The following is a 19,426-nucleotide window of genomic DNA, read 5'->3' on the forward strand; positions in this document are numbered from 1 at the left end:
AACCCTGTCTCGAAAAACCAAAAATAAAAATAAAAAAAATTAAATTAAATTAAAAAAAAAAAAATATATATAAACTCATTAAAAAGACAAGTAAGTAAATAAAGGTGTCTGTTAACAGCCTAACTTGTGATCAGTCCCACTGGCTGGGACAGAGATGGTTGGTGGTTTGCTTGGTTGAACCGAGCTGACCCCGCTGTAGGAAAGTCCCTTAAGCTCTCTCACGGCTCAGTCTGCAGACCTGGGCTTTAGCCCCTGGTTTTTAGACATTATAAGCTACACACTGCTTCTTTCTTTCTCTAGTCAGGCTAAACTGTAAATCGATCCTTTTTCCTTTGCCAATGTCTCTTCTGACTTCTTCTGAAATTCAGGGTTAACGAGGCTATGGATTACGGCTCCCAATGTCCATCCATTCATCCACAGACTCCCTGTGGCCCAGTGAGGGACAACAGACTGACAGGGGCAGTTAAGGTAAGCCTGCGCTCCTGCTTTGAGGGCAGCTGCCAGCCTTCGGGAAGATACCCATGGTGGGAATAACTGGTTTGCTGCTCTTTCCGGTGAAGCCTGTTCCTGCTGGGAAGCCATGGGTTGGTATTTTAATAAGGGGACGTCCATACTACCCCTGCCTGAGTCTGCTGTGTTCAACGGGGCTGCTTTAGGACCCCTCTCAGTAAACCTGCCATAGCATGGTGGGAGGTGGGAGCCCCACTAGAGTCAAGTAGAGAAAAGGGGGGCAGGTCTAGGAGTGTGAGCAACTGTGGGCTGAGTATGAATCTCGGGACCCTGGAGAACATGAGAAGTCGCAGGAAAATGCAGTCGGACCACAAATCTTTGACTTTGGAAGTGTCACCACCCATCCCATCCCCCACCTCCGAGAAACCCCCATTCTTGGGAAGTCTCTGGGCTCTGATTCCAGGGCTTCTGATTCTGGGAGCTCCAGGGCAGACATGGTCAATTTGGTCCTGGCTTGTAATTAAGGCCCCTCTCTGTCCCCATCATAGAACAACATCCTTCGCAGGCCTCTGGCTTCCACACACTCATGGGCCGTCAAAGTCCTCGGATTGACAGACCCTAGCGACATGAGGCCACCCCAGCTGTGCTATCCTACACGTATCTGTGGATCTGCTGAAGCATAAACCAGGGCCTTCCTTCCCTGGGCTGTGGGGCCAGGCAAGTCCCTGCCAGGGCCACACCCACAGGCAGCAAGCCAGCTGCTCTAGGCCACCACTCCCTCCCCACAGAGTGTCTGTGAGACAGAAACCTGAGATAAATGAGTTCAAACCACAAAGAAGAGTGTGACCCGGCCAGCATCAGCGTGTGGATACATACCAACCAGCCACCTACGGGAAGGACCCAGAGTTAACCCCAGGCCGGGTAGTACGGACCAACCGGGGAGTTAGGGATTGGCTCTGTAGCTGGGCCATGCCTACTGCCTTCAAGGTATAGGACAGCCACATGCTCAGACCGACCCTCCCCCCTCCACCTAAGTACCTTTTTCTCCATTCCTGGGATCCAGCCACCTGCACTCCTGGAAGGCGCACTTTCAGAATATCCCACTTAGCCCTGAGCCATCTGCAAAGGCAAGCGAGAACACCTGGCCCCAACCTTAGCCCGGCATACCTTTCTGCAGCTGGACTCCCAGCCCTGCTCTGTCTTCCTGGCTGCTAGCTTGCACCTCGGCCCTCAGGACTTTTCTGGTCCAGCCACTCTACCTTCAAGTGGGGCCTCTGCCCGGCTGAGATGTCTGTCTTGACCATAGGGTCTCTGTCATGAGTTGGGGGTACAGTCTGGGATGGGGTGAGGGGGGACGTGCTGCAGGGGGCTGGGTCCACTCTTGCTACAACAAGGCACCCTTCAACAGGGAGACAAGGCTCTGTGGTGAGCCTTTTCTGCAGGTCGTGGGACAAGCCTGTCCCCATTCTCTGTCCTGTAAATAGCAGGGCTGTTCTACAATGTGGGCCTGATTGTTTTCCTATATAGGCTGATTCAGGGATGTGGGGCGAGCTACTCAAGGAGAAAGGCTGCCTTAGAGGCCGGGGATTAGACCTGAGGAGAGGAGACCACCCTGCCCAGGACCCATGCTATGCAGGCCACTGTCCACCAGGCACAGCCAAGGGCCACCTTCTTGTCCCAGGGGACACAGTTTTATCAGTCACCCAAAGCCTTAAAACTTCCCGGACCCCTAGCCATTGGAGTGTGGGGCCGAGGAAACCCTCCATAGAAACAGACAGGTTTCCTTTACATGGCCCGATAGGACCCTGGGCCAGACCTCAGCAGTAATGTTCAGAGAACAACTCACCCACAGAGTATTTCTTCTGAGATTAGTGGCTTAACATAAACAAAACAAAACAAAAAAACCTTGAAGGCTTTTCCTTACTAGCACAGAGTCCCATGTCTCCCAACACCTGTAAGTCCCACCCAAGTGCCCGAATATGCAGAACTCAGACTATCTAGCTCGGCAGACCCCAGGATACCATGCAGCAATCTGTTTACCTTAAAAAGCAAGAGTGGGTGTCTATTTTCAAAATTGTGTGTGTTTTTCTTAGAACAAAACAAAACCTAAAAAGAAAAAAAAAAAAAAAAAGACTAGCGAAGAATCTACTGTACGAGCTGTAGCCAAATGAAAACCGGCTGGCCCACAACCAGGCTCACCGCGTGACCCCCCCTGCCCCCCATTTTGGCGCCACTCACAAGCATTAACTCATCCTGTTTAGTCCAAAAGCATGTCACATAATACATCTTACATCGGTGTGTGGCTCCTTAAGTCACCCTCATCAGAGACACAGATGTTGCCACTAGCTAGCTGGCACACCCACCAAGGACAAGCCTGTGGTTATGTTGGTTTCTCATTCCAGATCAGGGGACCTGCCTCTCTCCGCATCCCAGATCAGGGGACCCGCCTCTCTCCCCATTCCAGATCAGGGGACCCAGCTCTCTCCCCGATGAACTGGAGAGGAAAAGTTAGGCTCCACTCTGCATAACTGGGTACACTATATTAAGCACCGTTAAATGCTACTAAAATTTTGAGATCTGGGTTGGGCTCTCCCCGAGCCTTTACTGTAAACATCCTTCGGATTCAGTCTGGAATTGATTAAAACTGCTAGGAGTAGGCCTTTGACAGGCGATGAACAGGGAACCACACCACAGGCCCAAGAAACAGCTAGGTTGCCCTCATGACAGACAGCCAGGCTATTCTGAACACTTCTAAGTCACCCTGAAGACACTCCAGCAGCTGCAGAAGACCACTGTAACCAGGACTGGAAACAGCATGTTTCAGTCACAACCATTCCAGATAGAGCCTGCACCAGCCTGGGAATGTAGCCCTCCAGAGCATCACAAGCCCGAACAATACCCAGCTTATCAAGCAGATAGTTTCACTTGGACGAGAGAGAGCACACCTGCCCAGAAGGCCTATCACTGGAGCAAACACAATCTTTCATGTGTATGAGGGGTTGTGTCAAAATTGGCACACACCTCCTAGCCATGTGACCAGGCTGACTGGCTCACTTCTCAAGTTAGTCAGGAGACCCCTTACTCTGGTGTTGTAACTTTAGCCCTAATGAAAGCCTCCTTCAGTGACCTTAGCCTACTTCAGATTCTCATCATAGACAGAGGGGGCTGAGCCAGGGGCACCAAGGGAGAACACAACGGAGCAGCAACAGCTGTGTCGGTGGCGAAGCCACCAGCAGCAGCCGGAACACCAAGATGGCGGCGGAAGGGGTTGGGAGATGGCGACTCGGTGTGCAAAATATGAGGGCTTGCATTCATAGCCTCAGAACCTACAGAATGTAATCCCAGAACTCCTACAGTGAAATGGGAGGCAGAGACAGGTTAATCCCTAGTAAAGTCACTGACCAGTTAGCCTCCGGTACGCAGAAACAAACAACAGAAACCCTGTCTCAAACAAAGTGAAAGGTGAGACCCGACACAAGGCTGTACCCCTGCCTCTACATACATGACATGGCATGCACGTATACCCGCTTGTATGCATGAATACACACACCAGACTGAGACTCTAAGAGCCAGTCAGTCATTCTGTCTGTCTCTCTCTGTGTCTCTGTCTCTCTCTCTCTGGCTGCAGGGTTAGTGGCCAGTGACAAAGAAGACAAGGACGGTAAAGCTCTGAAAGCTGGTTTGAGACAGGGTCTTACTGCTTAGTTCTGCCTGACATGGAACTCTATGTAGATCAGGCTGGCCGCAAACTCACAGAGATCACCTGCCTCTAACTCTTGAGTGTATGGTGGGATAATGTGTGGGCCACCACACCCAGCGGAGAGCCTTGGCCACAGACTTGCAAGAGCTACCAAGACCTAGAGACACCCTAGGTTTCATTCAGAGTTAGGACGCTGGCTTGCAATGACTGCTGCTGCCACACACCATTGCTAAGAGCGGAGGGTTATACTATCTGCCCAGTGCCAGCACTGGCAGCTAAAGCCTAGAGGAATGCACTTACAACTTGAGCACCTTCAACCACACACCTCTGGCCACCAGAGTCAGGAGCAAAAATCTTCTAGCTCTCAGACCCACAGCTACTCGCCAGAGACTGCCCATACACAGGCTCCAACACATGAGGGCTTGGGACTGTCAATCCATCAACTGCTCAGAATTTCTGAGGAGAACACGAGGCCCCCAGACGGCTGACAGGAAACCTCCCTCTATTATCCCCTGTGCCTTGCTCTGCACAAGTCTCTCCACATATCTCTCTCTCCATTCTTCTTCAGTGTATGCATAACAATGCCTAAAATATCGGGACTCAGGAGATAGCTCATTTTGTAGAAGACTTTGCTGCACAAGCAAGAAGACCCAAGTTGGGGTCCCCAGCACTCACGTAAACGAGTCAAACAGGTGACATATGCATATAGCCCCAGCGGTCAGGAGATGGAGACAGGTGGATCTCAGGAATTCACTGGCCAAAACTAGCCTTTAGCTTCCATATGAACAAACACACACACCAAACACACACACATACACACACACACACACACACACACACACACACACACACACACGTAATAAAAAGATAAACGACGGAACATCACCTTGAGATTATAATCTCAGCTCTGTACCTTACAGCAGCACAGTTGGCTGCCTGATCTGTCTCCCGTGAAAGGTTGAGACCCGACATAAGGCTATATATACTCTGGCCTCTACATACATGACAGGGCATGCACGCACACCCGCTTATATGCATAAATACTCACATCTGTTTGTTTCTCTTCACCTCAACTCTCTCAGTCTGGCCTTCTCCTTGTAAAGCCACCAGGCTGTCGGGGATGGAGTGGGAGATGTGGGGTGTGGGGTGTGGGGGTGGGGGTGGGGAAATGATCTGAAAAAAAGGAGTTTTCCATGCCAGCTCCCCAGTATCATGTGCAGAACCTGCTCACACCCACCTGCACATATGGGTACCTGCTGCGCTTGGGCAGTTCACCAAATGCCAGCAGGGGACCAGAGTTACCCATGTGGAATCAAGCAGGGGGTGAGACACGGAAACACGCCTGGGGTGGGGGGTAAGATGTGTGCCTGGGTGAAACAAGAGATAGTCAGTCCTATTTGGATGCTGGAGGTTGAGCTGGCTTGGGTCAATCCTGAGTTGAAGACCTGAGCCAACAGGGGTCAGCCAGCCCACAATGACTCTGGGAGTTCTCTATTCTGATACTGTTTTCCCCCAGTGACAAAGCAGTGTGGAGATTTGCTTGCTGTGTGCAAGCTTCCAAAAGTTGTCTCCCCGATCAGCAGCCTGCTTTCGCCACTCACAACAGTACAGCCTTCTAAGAACAGCAGCCACCTCCCACGGCAAACTGCTTCCTCAGCTCCCAGTCAACGCCTGTAAGGCACTGGTCCAACCACCCCACATGCCACCATGCTGAAAGAAATGCCCTAAACCCCATCAGCGTATCGGCGGACAGGCCCCTCTCCCGCCACACATGCAGGACTCAGTAGGGAGTGTTCTCCTTCATGCCAGCGGGCCCGCTGCAATTCTGCACAGCAGACAACACTGGTGATTGGTGACGGCTCTGCAGGGCCTGACCTCTAGACATGACGGATGACTGTAAAAGCCAGGCCTAGGCTGAGGTGTATGGCAGGTCATATCCAAGTGACATGTTGGATGTTCCCAAGAACAGGAAAGAGAGGGCAGAGGACCCATCCCCCTGCCTGGCAGCTCCTCCTCAGGGCTCCAACCCCCACTCCCAGCCTGCACCAGCAGAGCACTGGACAATACTGGCTTCTTTTAGGACTGGGGCTGGGCTGCTCAGCTGCCTGCCCCTCATTCCTGCTCCCAACAGCAGCTGGATCGCTTTGCTTCTGATCTATTAAATGTCAGTCTCAGATGAAAAGGACAGGGAGCGGTCACTGTCGATGACAGACAGGCAGGCGACTGGAGGAAGGGCCGTGTGTCCCGTCTTCTCTGCAGTGATCATGAGACCAGTCACAGCAGCGGCACAGGGACGCCTAAAACAGGACTGATAGCCCCTCTCAGCCCCCCCACCCCCAGCCACTTCAAAAAGCTTCTCTGAGTGCCATTATGTCTTTAGCACACCAGCATCCCACACAGCATGGTGTGTGGATCAACACCCAGCAAGTCTGTGAGGGAGGCTGTAAGTGTGTCCCCTCCCAACCCTAATACCCAGTGTCCTCTCTTTCCAGGGCTCAGGCCACACTCTCAGACCCAAGAGACTCTGTTGTCCAACTGCCTGTGGCAAGGCCAGTAGGTAGAGCAATAGGAGGGGCTTGGACAACCATGAAGGCCTAGCAAGGGAAGGGGTGCAGCACCTTAGCCTCGCCTTGATGGTTTTCCTGCCTGACTCAACTCAAGCACCTCTGCAGGCATGGTGTGGAGCTGGTCCCTTATATCACAGGAGCACAAAAAGAATGTGGAAACCAAGAGGAGACAGCAACAGCATCACAGAGCTCAGATGCTCAGCAGGAGGGGATCAGAAAGTCATTAAAGAAATAAAGAGTATAGCGGAGGCCAACTCCCCACCTGCTGCTCAGGGGAAGCTTGAAGAGACAGCCGTTCAATAGACCCCAGCATGCAGGAAAAGGCCTAAGCCCACAAAAACCCAAGACCCAGAATCAGAAGAGCAGGCAGGCAGGCAGGCAGGCAGGCAGGCAGGCCCACACATCACCTGCCCAGTCACTTCCCCTACCCCCAGGAAGCTGCTTACCCCAGACCAAGACTCACAGTCTAGAAGGCCCACCTGCAGCCTGCTGGGAAACTCCCCACCACTTCCTGGTCAGACTTGCCAGGTAACAGCTGGAGCGTGAACCCCCACCTCCTGCCCCAGGGCAAACCCCACAAAATGAGAAGCCCTGGAAAGAGATGGGAGTCTGTGTCCCAGGCTGTGGAGGAGCTGAAGGAAATGCCCTGACACCCACTAGACGCTTAGAGTCTTGCTGGCACATCCAGACACTCTGTTCATCTGCCTCCCCCCACCCCCCAAATCCAGGGCTCATTCCTACATCCATCTTCCCCTAAGCCCTGACCCTCAGTCTACCTGCTCCTTAGACGTGTGTCATCCATCTTTCTCACTGACCTCAAAGCAATGCCACAGCTGCTGTTCCTGCAGAATGCTGGGCGTCGGGAAGATGGTGTTCATCCCTGCAACCAGGGAGAGCCAGGGTCTAGCAATATCACTGCCACCATGAAGCAGCCGGGCCAGCAGCTGCTGCCTGAGAAGGACCGGCGTGCCGGGGACCAGCAAATGGTTAGATAGACCCGGCCCAGTGGCACTGTGGCCGACCTCATCCCACACCTAACTTGCAGATGGGGGTGGGGGGAAGGCAGGGTGTTAATCCTGTGTGGGGTCAGGCACCTGCAACACTCCATACCTCCACCCACAGCTTGGGTGTGGCCGGGTCACATACTGGGAAACACAGGCCTGACCTCATCCTGCTCCCAGCAGTGGCGGGGCCTAGCAAGCTCAGCCACACAGAGAGTTTTCAGAAGCCATGGGGGACAGCACACCAGAGCAGCAGGCACCATCTAGGGGCAATACTCAGGAAGACCCAGGCCGGAAATTCAAGGTCAGGCACACAAACCTGGGACATGGCGACACACATCCTAACACATGGACATGGGCACAGAACAACTGTGGTGCCCGCAGGCTCACACTCTGACTTCACTAATTTCATAGTTGGGCTTTTTGTTGTTTCTGTTTGTTTTTGAAACAGGATCTCACTGAGCCCAGCCCGGCCTCAAACCAGCGTGTAGCTAAGAACTGACTCTGAACTCCCGAGCCTCCAGAGATTACAGGTGTGTCCCATCATGCCTAGTGTTATGCAGTGCTGGAGATCAAGCCCAGGGCTTCTTCCAACATGCTAGGTAAGCATTCCTCTAACTGAGCTTCAGACACACCAGAAGAGGGCATCAGATCTCATTACAGATGGTTGTGAGCCACCATGTGGTTGCTGGGATTTAAACTCAGGACCTCTGGAAGAGCAGTTAGTGCTCTTAACCGCTGAGCCATCTCTCCAGTCCCTCAGTTTTAGTTTTATGGGCTTCTAGAATCCACTGGTAACACAGAGTTACTTTCTCTGTGTGCTCTCCCTCTCTTCCTGGTCTTCCTCGCAGAGCCCCTTCAGCACAGCTACTGTGTATCCTCTACAGAGGGAACATGTGTCATCCCACACACATTAGAGGGATCTCCTCTCCTCACTGTGCAGGGAGGGCACAGAGCGGGGACTCCTTCATTGCTGTCAGCACACTCCACACAACTGTCACCAAAGTGACTCAGGATGGGAAAAGGCCACCAGGCCACCGGGGAGCAGTGGAATGTCCTCTTATGAAGAACACGTGAGAGGCCGCTGAGCTGACGTTCAAGTCATGGATCAAAACCAAACATGAATGGTTGTCGCCTGGTGCCAACACACTGCAAGGACCCAAGACTGGACTCCATCCTCCTTCTAAAACACCTTTTAGGGCCAGAGATGGTTTTGTGGGTAAAGGTGTCTACCAAGCTCTGTTAATAATTTTTGGTTGTTACCCCCACCCCCACATATGTGCTCTAACTCACCCCCAAAGCCTTCCCTTAACCCATGCAAGGCAATTCAGACTCACAGAATAAAACTCCAGCACAGCCACTGTGTCTTAACACCGCCACCACAAAGCTTAAGAGCAAAGAAAAAGACCCAAGCACGTACGTACACGTTTCATCTGGCTGACAAATGAGACTCTATTAAAAGCAGCCAGCAAAAGACAGAGTTGGGAAGCAGCTAGAGGCTTAGCCAGGCAAGGCGGCAGAGCGAGTTCCGTCTCCAGAATGAGTCCACATATAGGAGAGAACGGACTCTCTTAAGCTGTCCTCTGAGCTCCACAAATGTGCCTTGGGGCATGTATCCCCGCTCCCCACCTCCACACGTAGAAAAAATGAAGAATTGGGAATCAGTGTTTTAAAGCAGAAAGATCTGGAACACTCAGCCCCTGCTGATGAGCAAGAGGAGCAGACAACCCAACAGAAGTGGTAGTAAAGAGTACAGCCAGGCTGGAACTGCTCACCAGGGCTCAGGGACAGGCAATGTGACCACAGCATCGATCTCCAGCAGACACTTGCCACTGCAGAGGGAGGGAACTGAGAGCGGGATCCCCTACCAAGATCCTTTCCAAAACTAGGCCAGCAAGTTCTACCAAAGCCAAGAGCCACACACCCTGTGACCCAGCAGTGCCCCACCCTGAGGTCAAGGCCTCTGAATGACAGACAGCTCTGCTGCAGCTGAGGGTATCTGTGGCAGCGCTGTTTATCCTGACTTCCTGTTTCCCTGTAGCTGTTCTCACCAATTACTAAAGCCCAGAGGCTTAAAACAACAGGAACTGACTCCCATATCTCTAGAGGATGGAAGCCTTATGTCAATGTCACTGGGCCAAAGTCAAGGACCCTGCTGCCTCCACAGACCCCAAAAAATTATATCCAGGCTCTCCCTGGGTGCGGTGGCTACAAAGGGTCCTAGCTTATGGGGCTCTTGGCACCCCAGGTTCTTTGAAGAGCAGAACTGACCTGGCCCCTGAGACTAAGAAGCCTTTGATCTATAATCTGCAACTGAAGACCTCTTAGATTCCAGATAACCTGCAGGCATTTCTTCCTACTAAGGACCACCAAGGGAAGGCCTTCTGTCTTAGTCTTTAGATCTCATCAGAGCCCCATCGAGGGCTGGGGAGATGGCTCAGTGGATAAAGTGCTCACTACGCCAGCAAGAAGACCTGGGTTTGAGTCCCCAGAACCCAAATAAAGCCAAATATAGTAGTATCTATCTGTAACCCCAATTCTCCTCCAATCAGATGGGAGGAGGATATAGGAGGAGCCTCAGAAGATCAGAGGTTAGAGTGTGGCACACACAAAGGAAACAAACAAGTAAATGAGACCCTGTTTCATTAAGATGCAAGGCAAAGGCTCTGACCTACTCTGAGTCTTCAGTTAGACCTCCACAAGACTGTATGGCAAAACCATGTCCTGGTGCGGACAACACACACACACACACACACACACACACAAGTCAGAATACCTTCCAGTCATTCAGAGCAATGTCTCACCGAACGCCGCCCTCCCCCCCCCCACCCCCCACCCCCCCCCGGTCTCTCTGTCTCTTTCTCTATGTGTGTGTGTGTCTCTCTCTCTGTCTCTCTCTCCTTCTCCTAAAAGTGTGCCTGTTGCTGCATTCAGGTCCTCCCAGATAAGCCCAAATGAGCTCCCCATTAAAAGACCTTTAATCTGCTCACACTCACAAGAGCTATTCACACACTAGGGTCAGGAGAGTTATACAATCCATCTGCAGAAAGCCATAAGAGCAAAGACACACAATGGCTGAGTGTGGGTCTCGGAGTCTGGTGTGCCTCCCATATGTTGCCTGCACCACCCAGAGGAAGAGAAGATATCAGTCTATAGTGTTCTCAGGGGTCTGCATTATCTGCACAAACGAGCAGTCCCCCTGGTTCAGGAAAACACGCACCATCTAGGATCATGATGGCCGCAACTTCTAAACATGAGGCAACATCGGGAGGAGGAAGACAGCAGACACAGTTTATTTGGGGTGGGCTTCTCATCCAAGTCCCAACCCTTATGTCCAGCTCAGAGGATACTCAGAAGGGCTCAGCTAGGGGGTATTCCTGTGGGACCAGCTCTGCATAGGAAGACCACAAGAGAGGAGACACATAGCCTGTGTCCTAACGGCCCGTCCTTTTAAATATGATGTCAGATCTCTCCATGCACCCATATACCGTCTCTTCCCACTTGACCTTAGCGATCCCACCTGGGGTCTGTCTTCCCCCAGCAGTTTAATGTTTGCTGCTTGCTTAAGTCCTCTTGCTACAGAGAACTCTTCTACAGTTGTGTGAATAGAAAATAGCTGGGAAGGGCCAGCCTCTGTACAGCAGACCACCTTCGGGCCCACAGTTCCACCTGTCCTCTGGGAGCCAGCATCCACATCCATTTCTGGCTGGCAGAAATCTGTGAGGCCCAGGCTGGTAGCTAGGAACTCAACGGTGCCTCTAGAAAGCCACTCACCGCAAGGCTCGCTTCATAGGCTCCGCTCACGTGCATGACAGCATCACCACACGCAGGCTGTCCACAGGGAGAAAGGAGCCCTTTGTGGGATATTAATAGCCTGGCCAGATGTGGGAGTGCCTAAGGTCTTTTCCTAGAGCTGTGCTGGGTCCCAGCTGCACAGGCCTCGGCCCCTCCACTCAGGCCACTCAAAGCAAGTCACGTGGTATTGGGTAGGGGACAGGTATTTATGAGGTAGGTGGCTCTCCTCCCACAAAGGCATAGGCTCACATGAACACTGACATGCAGGCCAAGCAAGCCACCACTGCATTCAGGACACAACCATGATGTGGAAGATTAGCTACAAACAAGTACACTGTATATTTTTTTAATGTAGGCATGCTCTGTCTGCATGCATGCCTACTTGCAACCTACATGCCACCTACTTGCCAGAGAGAGCATTGGATCCCATTACAGATAGTTGTGAGCCACCATGTGGTTGCTGGGACTTGAACCCAGGACCTCAGGAAGAGCGGCTGGTATTCTTAACCATTGAGCCATCTCACCAGCCTATGTACACTAACTATATCTTTACCCCAATAGAAAACAAAGACAAGCCGGGCGTGGTGGCGCATGCCTTTAATCCCAGCACTTGGGAGGCAGAGGCAGGTGGATTTCTGAGCTCTAGGCCAGCCTGGTCTACAAAGTGAGATCCAGGACAGCCAGGGCTATACAGAGAAACCCTGTCTCAAAAAAACAAAAACAAAACAAACAAAAAATAAAAAAACAAAAACAAAAACAAAAAAGAAAACAAAGACAAAGTAAGCCTGCACAATGCTGAGCCTTCAGTGGTAATCGAGGTCTCACTGAGGCAGGGCAGGGCTGGTGCCTCAAGAGAAAAATGGTCTCCATGGTGATCCTCACAGTTCCCTACAGAAAGCTGCTTAGGAGCTGTCCTTACAAACAGTAATAATAGTACTTATCCACTTGCCCCACCCCAGAGGGATGGGCGCAAACTCCAACCCCAGGCAGCCACAGCACTCCAGAACCATGCTACTCGACACACACAGCAGATGACACACACCACGGATGGCATGGATGGCCAGGGTAGCAGAGTAAGTACTTCATATGATCTATCTCATTTAATCCAGTACACAAATATGCCCAATACACCCTTCTAACATGTACTCAATACACTTCAGAACGGAGCATTGTGCAAAGCCTTCTGGGTGCTGAATCTTCAAAGCAGGCGTTGGCTTTAAACAGACACACTCCTGCACCTGGGCCAGGCATAGTACTCATTTGTGAAACTGAGTGGTATAGGTACAAAGCCCAGGAGAGCACTATGTCCCATATGGGGCTGCTAATATCAATGTCTGCCTCCAAGTGTGCTGAGGGCATGGAGGCTTCCAGTCACTATAAATGGATACTTTGCTGTGGCCAAGGCCTAAGTCAGGGCTGGCCCCTCTGTGCTTGAAGAGGCTGGACAGCACTAAACTGCATCATCTTCTGTCACTTCTGAGACACCAGAGGACCCGCCATCTTGGACACTTCTCCTACAATGCCTGCTGGTGATCTACCCTGTGGTCCTAGTGTCTGGCTGATGTTACAGAGGTGAGAGTTCTGAATATTAATGGGTCTCGGAGCTTTTGGCTCTGCATGTACTGGATCCCTGATGCTCGAGGCATCATTCCTTGGGCCTGGGCATTATTCCAGGTCAGAGCCTCAAAGGACCAGAGAGACCCTCCCATGAAACATATGGAAGTACTTATCTCCCGTTTTACTGTCATTTAATTAAATCTACAGTAGCCCAGCTCAAAGCTTATATTTTAGACACTGACTAAAAATAAGGTATCCCCCCTATATAAAACTTGTCAGTCCTGAGGCAGTTGAGCACACTTGAGGGTAGCACGCTTGAGTACCAGGTACACTCAGGGGTGGGCACACTTAGGGGACAGGTACACTCAGCTAAGCCTACTCCAGGGCTGGGCACACCTGGGCAGTGCTGCAGCATACACACAATGGGCTTGGTAAGGCCTAATGGCTGGCGCTGAGGTTATAGACAGCTGGCTCAGAGATTAGGAATACTTCTTGCTCTTGTAGAGAACTGGACTCCAGTTCCCAGCACCCACAGCAGGCTGCCCACAGCCACCTGTAAATCCAGGTCCAGAGGATCCAATACCTTCTTCTGACCTCCTTGGGCACTTGCGCACATGTAGCATACACACATACAGATACAAACTCATAATTAAACACATCTTAAAAACAAAACAAGAAAAGATGAAGCCAAGCATAGTGGCTCACATCTTTAATCCCAGCACTCAAGAGGCAGAGGCAGGCGGGTCTGTGAGTTCAAGGCCAGCCTGGTCTACACAGTGAGTTCTAGGACCGACAGGGCTACATAGTGAGACCCTGTCTTAAAAACAAAATAAAACAAACAAAACACAAGAAAGCTACAGAACTGTGGGGGAACTAGCCGGAGCACAGAAAAGACAGAATTGTAAAGCTTGGGCAGCTTCAAAAGTGCAGGAAGACTCAAACCTCTTTACCTCCATACTCTGTGTGTCCCCTTACCACATACACAGGCAAGAGCATGGCTCTAAGGACAGAACTGCAGGTGGGGTTTACTTTGTAACCTGCCACCAAGCAAGGCCTGTCCCTAATCCTGATATCTGCCCTGTCGTATGCTCAGAATTCCTAACAGAATACTGAGGGATCCTAGGGACACCCAAGCACCCCCCAAAGCTTGTTAGCCAGGCCTCCCAGAACCTTCTGGCTGCAGCCTTCCCTGCCTGGACACACCAGCTTCTCCCAGAGGCCACTCTTGGATTCTTGGCTAGATTTCTACCATGGCGTCATAGAGACGGGGCCCCCAGGGGCAACAGTAAGGACAATGCCTGCTTTGTCCCCACTCTGAGGACCCACTGAAGGCAAAGCTGCTCGCATGGGCCACTTCACGCTGGGAAAGATCCTGAAAATTTATTTTAGCTTCCACCTCGATGCAAACCCTACAAAATACAGCTTAATATTCCTAAGTATCTCCTTTCTAGGCAGTCTTTTATATGCAAACTATGGCAGCCCCCCTTATCCTCCGGGGAGCTGCCCTCCAAGACCTCTGTGGGGTGACAGACAGCGTGGAGGGTGCTCCATGCTTTTTCAAGCACACAGAAACCCAGGGCAAATTCCTTTCTAAAAATTAGACACACTGAGATTTCGAGAACAGTTAGCGATAGGACTAAGCTGTGCTAGTGTAAGCCCTCTGTCCTGTTTTCAAATGCTTCACTGTGCTGTGTTCTTTCTCCTTGTTGATTTCAGGGAACAAACATGCACACAGTGGAACAGCAGATAAGGGCTCGACTATATCCATGATGTGAAAGCAGACGCTTGGACAAGCCTCCGAGCCACAAGCCCAAGTGCTGTGCTAACAGCCGGCCAACCCAACGAATGGGGCTTCCAGACAAGACTCAGACACTTGAGATATGGCGGGAGACAAAAGCCACGTTAAGAAAGCCCACTGAATGCAGGTGTGTTCCTATAAACCTTCAGTCAGAGCCTCTAGGCCCCTGCTGTGGAGGAAGATGTGGGGTTTGACTGGCTGCTCCGCATCCATGATTTGGTCAGCCAGGAAGTGGCAGGCACTTGGGGGACCTGGGATGGGGCAAGCAGTGACAGGAGACTCGAATTGGTAGGGAGGAGGTCACAGACAAAGCTGGAGACACTCCTGAGAAAATGGCTGGGGATGCTGCCTTCACCATATGGAGTTTCCTCCTCACACATGTCAAAAAGAGTACCAATACTCTCCGGGAGCTACTGAGACGGGATGGCATAGCTACTGCCCTTGCAACAGGGCCCATATACAACAGCCTGTTCACCAGTCCAGTCACACTAGTGTAGTGAGTGTCCATGAAGGGCTGGCATGTCATCTCCACAGACTTAAATACTCCATGGTCACACAGTAGCTGGGAGCACTGGAGAGAAGCAAGGAAGCTCTCTCGGGAGGGAGACAGGCTACCTTCAGAGACGCAGTGCATGCTCCTGAAATCCCAGGGGATTTTTTTAGGTGGAGCAGTATAAGGGTAGATAACTCATGCCAGGACTCAACCCCAGCTCCCTCCTGTCTTGCCCGGAAGCTGGTGCTGACTCAGGTGTTTTGATGGTAAATTTCCCTTGTCAACAGATGGGATTTAGAGTCCTACGGAAGCACGCACTGGTGGGTATGTCTGTGAGGATGTTTCCAGAGAGGTTCAACTGAGGCTGAAAGACCAGCCCTGAGTATGGGTTGTTCTATCCTGTGGGGTGGGGTTCCCGGCTGAATAAAGAGAAGGCCAGCTGAAGTGCAACATTGTTTCCCTCGGCTTCTGCACTGCAGATGTGGCCAGATCCGAGGTCTCAAGCTCCTGCTGTCCACCTGCCCCTGCAGGCTTTGTCCTAAACTGAGCCAGAATGAACCCTTCCCTCCTTCCTTAAGTTGCTGTTGTTGGGAATTCAACAGAAAAGTGAGCAATTCACCATCTCAATATGCTTTACCCAGAAGCATCTTGCTGGCAGCCATTCTCCCTCCATCCACGCGGAACCTTCAATGCCCCCATCCCTCACCCAGACAGGCTTTTCTAGGTTCTCTAATCGCACCACGGGGCCAGCTATAGACCAGACGGACTGCTGACTCATGGGGCCACCTCCCAAGGAATCTTCCTTGGCAGTGGATTTGGTTACTCACCTAGGGATCAGCACTGTCAGACATGTCGGTATTCAGGACTTGGCTGTGTTCCTGTGGTGTTACCAGGGTCTGAAACAAGAATTGGAAAGGGGGGATGAGCAGAACCCAAGTGAATCAGACACGCACACACTAACATATGCGCATGAGACTCAGGAACAGTACTGCCCAAGAGAGCAGTCTGCTGTCATGTGCGGCACATCAGCACATCTGCCAGGTGAACCACACAGGGCAACTGCCACCAAGAACAGGAAGGTGCTGGCAGTGTCTGCCCCGCCCTGACTTATTTTCTCAGAGCTAGCCAGGAAGCAGAGCAGCAGAGTGTCCCCAGCGCAAACTAGGAGAATCAGCGTGTGTGGAGTGGGGCAGGCTGTGAAAGATAACATTTTGAGGCTGGAGAAATGGCTCAGAGGTTAAGAGCACTGACTACTCTTCCAGAGGTCCTAAGGTCAATTCCCAGCATCCACATGGTGGCTCACAACCATCTGTAATGGCATCCGATGCCCTCTTCTGGTGTGTCTAAAGACAGTGACAGTGTACCCATAAACATTAAATAAATAAGCAAGTAAATAGATAAATACAAAATGGCATTTTAGGTCAAGGAGATGACTCAGTGAGTAAAGGTGCTTCCTCCCTCCCTCCCCACCCGCCCCCCCCCCCCATGACATTCTGAGTTTGATTCCTGGGACCCACAAATGGGAAGAGAAAACTGACTCTCACAAGCTGTCCTCTGACTTCCACATGCATGTTGTGATGCACAAACAAGGAAACATTTAAAAAAGCTTTAAAAAAGAATGACATTTTAGCACATTTCCAATGCATGCCCTGAACTAGAACCACACGTTAAGAAAGGCCAGTGTTAGCACACAGTCAACCATTTTAAGCAGAGGATAGGGAGGGATGAAACCAAGACTACTCGAACTTGTGGGCTTAAAAAAAAAGAAAAAAAATCAAAGCAGGAAAGGTTTTACTATGCAATACACAAAAGACACAGAAACAGCAGGCAGAAAATGCCAGGGCCACCTTTCATAAGGTCTCCTGGAACCTGCACAGCCCCTAACCAGAGCATAAAACTGTAGAGGGCAAATCAGAGATGTTGACAGTTTGGTGTCATTAACTACATGAGGAATAAACAAGGTGTCATTACCACTTCTAGGTGGACAGGGATCACCAGGGCCAGGGATGGGGATGGCCCAGAGACCTCCCAACACAGTCGGGAAGTTCCTGCCATATATCCTGCTACTGAAAGAGTACCTCCCAGATCCCTGTGTTGAAATTTGGCAGCCCTACTGTTCCAGTATTAAGAGGGTGACACTGAATCTCTGTATTCCTGCACTGCCGGTATTTGGAGGTGGGGCTTTTGCAAGGTAATTAGATGAGGTCATGAGGATTTGGCCTCCATGATAACATTAGTAGCTTTAAAGAAGAGGAAGAAACCCATGCCTCGAATGCTCGATCTGTCTCACTGTGTGATGCCCTTGCCATGATACCCAAACATCAAAAGATGCCCAATGGATGCTAGCACCCCACCTCTGGATATCCTAACTTCAAACTGTAAGCCGGATAAAGCACTCTTCTTCGTAAATTACCCAGTTAACACAACAGAAAATGACCAAGACCGCTTCCCACTCAGACACAAAAGATGTGTCAAAGGACATTCTCTGCATCACACCAAAGTCAGGAAAACAGCCTCCAGGACCAGCAGGTGACCAGAGCAAGTGACAGTTTATCCAAATGTCAGTATTCTAGGCAGCTGTAAGGAAGAAGGCAGTCACCCTGTGTGGACGTCGAGCAGCCCAAGAGAGAATTAGGGCTGGACATTGATGGCCAGACTGGGACTTTCTGAAGCTCCAGCTTCAGGAATGCCTGACTGGAGAGCGTGAATGAGTGTCAGGAGACAGTCAGGGAAACAGCCACAGGCTCTCACACCACGGCTTCAGTCTGGGAGTCAGAAGACAACTTGGTCACCTCTCTGCTAGTGACATTTTTACCTTGCATCCTCCAGCAGATACATGCCACAGTCCACTAAAAGGGAGCAATCAACCTGTACATGCACATATATATGTGTGTGTGTATGTATGTGTGTGTGTGTGTGTGTGTGTGTGTATATATATATATACACACACACACACACATATATATATATATATATATACATACATGCACACATGTACTTATGCCTAGATATAGACACATATGCTCTAAATGCACACACCCATAGACACTGTAAGAGGCCCTTCTCCCAGAAGCCCTACCCACTCAGCCACCAGCTCTAAGATATGCATCCTTAGCCACCGCTACTTCCTGGAGACCCCAAGAGCCTCAGGCAGTGGTTTTCACAGAGAGGAACTGCCACGGGTGAATGAAAAACCAGATCCTCAGGCCCCAGTGGGAACCCTGTGTTCGTTCTACAGAGCTGAGGGGAGCCCAGGAAAGTACATTCCTAATGGATCTCAGGTCTATGCTGCAGAGGCCTCCCGGGCCGCTCCTGAGGAGCTGTTCTTCCAGGGAGAAGCATCCAGTATAAAGTTCAATGACTGCTGAAGAGCACTTTGTGTTTCTTACAAAAGAAGGTAATTCCAGGAGGGATGCACTGTTAGAAACTCAAGGACATCAATGGAAGAGCCCTGTTACTAACAACCCCAAGAGGTCCTGGTACCCATGGGTGCTCCATCCCAAGCCTCCTGTGACTTAAAGTTCGTTCTCTCTCTCTCTCTCTCTCTCTCTCTCTCTCTCTCTCTCTCTTTCTCTCTCTCTCTCTCTCTAGCAGGATTCTCTTGGTTACTGGCCAGCTCAGAGGACACAACTGGAAGCAGAGATGGGGTTCCCCCAGTAGGAAGACCTGGCAAAGTGTGTCAGGCCCATCTGGGTGAATGGACAGTCCAGGCCAGCAAGCCTTTAACACTATACCCCCACTCTGAAGGACTGAGGGTAACAATGGTGACCACACTGGCTTCACATAAGTCCTGAGCTCCTGGAGAACCCATACTGGGTTCCAGAAAGGCCACTGCAAAGAAACCCCTTCCCAACACCAGGATTCATGATGCCAATCTACCCAGACAAGGCCAAGCACAGAGGTCTCCAGGTCTGGCTTACTACCCCCAAGCAAGCTGTCATTCAAACAGACCCTGGGCACCAAACCTAAGGCTTCCCTCCATTCTTAGATCCCATAGTTCCCAAGCCACTCTTGGGACACTCCTGGGACATGTTCATTCCTATGCCACACCTAGCCCTTCTCTGC

General features: G+C 51.1%; 1 protein-coding gene across 12 annotated transcripts in view; it reads right to left on the bottom strand.

Annotated features, from left to right (window-relative positions):
• The window catches only part of Sema4d (sema domain, immunoglobulin domain (Ig), transmembrane domain (TM) and short cytoplasmic domain, (semaphorin) 4D), a 108,150-nt gene that overhangs the window by 61,535 nt on the left and 27,189 nt on the right, over nucleotides 1–19,426 (bottom strand). For 6 of the 12 annotated variants that reach the window (NM_001378324.1, NM_001378321.1, NM_001378317.1 and 3 more), the window contains exon 2: nucleotides 16,189–16,257. The gene's annotated coding sequence lies outside the window, so the exon portion shown is untranslated. Of the gene's footprint in view, nucleotides 1–1,617; nucleotides 1,748–9,493; nucleotides 9,621–16,188; nucleotides 16,258–19,426 lie in introns of those variants that run through there. The other 6 variants (NM_001378322.1, NM_001378318.1, NM_001378323.1 and 3 more) reach the window with 2 other exon arrangements.

Source organism: Mus musculus, chromosome 13 (assembly GCF_000001635.26).
Source record: "Mus musculus strain C57BL/6J chromosome 13, GRCm38.p6 C57BL/6J".
Classification (NCBI taxonomy): Eukaryota; Metazoa; Chordata; class Mammalia; order Rodentia; family Muridae; genus Mus; species Mus musculus.